Below are 3,079 nucleotides of genomic sequence, written 5' to 3'. Positions count from 1 at the left end.
GTGTTTGTGTGTGTGTGTGTGTGTGTGTGTGTGTGTGTGTGATGGAGGCTGTTACCACCATGGTGAACTTGGGCCTGCTCCCACAAGCTAGGGTCTCATAGCTCATCACTCCTCTTAAATAGTCCCACCAGCTGGGAAGGAAATGTTCAAAACTGGAACTGTTGGGGGCAATTCAGATTCAAGTCATAACAATGGCCAAAGAGAACTGGAGACTCACTTGGTATGGAAAGCTTGTGGAGCTGGTTCCGGATGGTTCGGGAACTGCTGTGAACATACAGGAAACTATGGACATACAGGAAACAAGACCAAGGAGGTCATAGCATGGTGCATGCCAGCAAAGGAAATAATCATATACTACTGATTTTCCAAGAGGGAGATTTGTCATGAAGGACATGGGGGAGACCTTACTCAAGCCTGGGAACTCCGAGGCTATGAGAGAGAAAATGGATCTATTTGACTGCGTAAACATTCGATTGTTTTGTGTGACAAGGGACACACCATAAATAAAACCAATTCAAATGGTGGAGCTGAAAAAATATTTGCAATATAAACAACAGCTGCCAACAGCTGTTGATTGTTAGCATGTTCCAGGCAACCGTCCGTTTACACGTATTCTGCCGTTACCTCCAGCAATGTGGCAAAGTAGGGACCACAGTGACAACAGCAATGGATAATCCACAGATGAGGAAACTGAGGCATGACAAGATTAAATAAGTTGATGAGGTCACATGGGCAGGCAGGGCAGAATCAAGATGTGACTCTTGGCAGCCTTCGCTGTCACCCCTCAGATGGAAGCTGAAAGCCAAATGCACTCTATTTAAAGAGCTTTTACAGATTGACCCGGCCAAGCCAAATGGGCTGTTTACAGAACAGCAAACACAAATGGCTAACTTAGGAAAAGAAACTCCAATTCAACAGTACTCAGAAAAACACAAGCGACACTGGAGAGACATCTCACGGGCTAAGAAGACCTAGGTTTGGTTCCCAGCACCCATGTGGGTCACCTTACAACCAACCACCTAACTCCAGCTCCTGGATGGGGATCTGACACCCCATCACACCACTCTCACAAAGGAAAATAAGAGACAACAAAGGAACGAAGCAACAAGGTATCAACATCCATCGACTGACATGGACAGGAACGAGAAACGGTGTCAAGAGCTGGCAGAATGTAGAGAAAAGGGCATTCTCATACACTCCGTGGTCACTGGGGAAAGTAATTTGGCAAAACCTTTTAAACTGAAACCAAACGTCCCCTTTGACATGCTAATCCCATTCCTGGGAAGCTGTCCCAGAGAAATAAAAGGACAGCAATATTCAAGTATTTTTTTTTTAAAAGAAGTTTATGGGAGATTTTTTTTTCTTTTTGTTTTTGGTGGTGAGAGGGGTCAGAAAATTGGCCACGGAGGGAATGCCCCCTCCCCTAAAGGATCTGAGAAATGTTTGAATGAGTTATGCTGTATGGGATATTTATTGAATGACTAAAGATAATGACAGTCTCTGATATATGTTACTTCCAGAAGTTACTGGGAAGTGTGAATAACATGATGCTTTAAAAAAAGTTCATGTTAGGGGCTGGTGAGATGGCTCAGTGGGTAAGAGCACTGACTGCTCTTCTGAAGGTCCTGAGTTCAAATCCCAGCAACCACGTGGTGGCTCACAAACACCCTCTTCTGGTGGTGCATCTGAAGTTAAACTAGAGCGAGCAAAGGTCCTAAAATTCAATTCCCAATAACACATGAAGGCTCACAACCATCTGTACAGCTATAGTGTACTCACATACATAAAAAAAGAAAAAATGCATGTTAGTATATATATATATATATACACATATATATATAATGTATACATTATATAATATATATATGAAAAAAATGTGTCTTATAACCAAGTGGTGCACACCCTTAATCTCAGCACTTGGGAGGCAGAGGCAGGTAGATCTCTGTGAATTTAAGACTAGTTTGGTCTACAGAGTGAGTTCCAGGGCAGCCAGGGCTACACAGAGAAACCTTGTCTCAAAAAAGGAGAAAGAAGAGGAGGAAGAAGAGAAGAAGAAGAAGAAGGAGAAGGAGAAGGAGAAGGAGAAGGAGAAGGAGAAGGAGAAGGAGAAGGAGAAGGAGAAGGAGAAGAAGAAGAAGAAGAAGAAGAAGAAGAAGAAGAATCTCTTCTGTTTTTCTTTTTTTTTTTAAGCCAAAATATACATTTAAATATACAGTGGGGATACATATAAAAACAAAAATAAATTAACTAAAAGGGCTTGTCAGATCTCCCAGCACTTGGGAGGTAGAGTTCAAAGGTTAAAGGTCATCCTCAGTTAGTAACTTCCAGACCAGCCTGGGCTACATGAAGTCCTGTTAATAAGAAAGAGAAAGAAGAAGGAGGAGATTAAAATTTATACAGCAATTGTTAAAGATATACTGATCTCAATGTTTTTTCATTTTTTAAAAAGTTTTATTGCATTTTAATGAGAAAAGTTACATGATTTCAATTTATCTGAATTTGTTAACATTTAAAAACATATTTTAAGCAAATAGAATTAAATCACATCCTTGTTTTCCTTTTGTACCCCAACTCCTCCCAGAGACCCCCTTCAATACCTACAATATCTTTTTTATCATATTCCTTAAAATTTATAAAATATTATAACCATAAAAATGAGTATTATAAAAGTTTTTTGATATAAAACAACAACTTAACAGTCTTGTGTAGTTGCTTGTCTATGGCAATACTGAAAATACATAAGTTTTTCTCAATATAAATTTTAAATAACTCCAAATGTATTAACTGTATATTTCAAAATAATACATCACTACTAATATTTTCTTAAATGAACATAAATATATAAAGTGTTTTTGTTTGTTTGTTTTATATTTAGTAGAGATTAAAATCTTGGCTCTTACTGTGGTAACTTGATACAAGAGTTACAAACATCAAGCAAAGCATTCAGTCTTACTCTTTGTTGTTCTCTTACAAGCCCCCTCCCAATTTAATTGTTTACATTTCTTTTGGGTGTATAAATACTTTTAAAATATATAAGTTGTTCTGAAAACCATAGTATAGTGTAAAAACATGAAATAAA

The sequence above is a fragment of the Mastomys coucha genome, unplaced genomic scaffold, assembly GCF_008632895.1.
Source record: "Mastomys coucha isolate ucsf_1 unplaced genomic scaffold, UCSF_Mcou_1 pScaffold22, whole genome shotgun sequence".
Taxonomy (NCBI): Eukaryota; Metazoa; Chordata; class Mammalia; order Rodentia; family Muridae; genus Mastomys; species Mastomys coucha.
The sequence above is the reverse complement of the archived record's forward strand: the minus strand, read 5'-3'. Positions refer to the sequence as shown.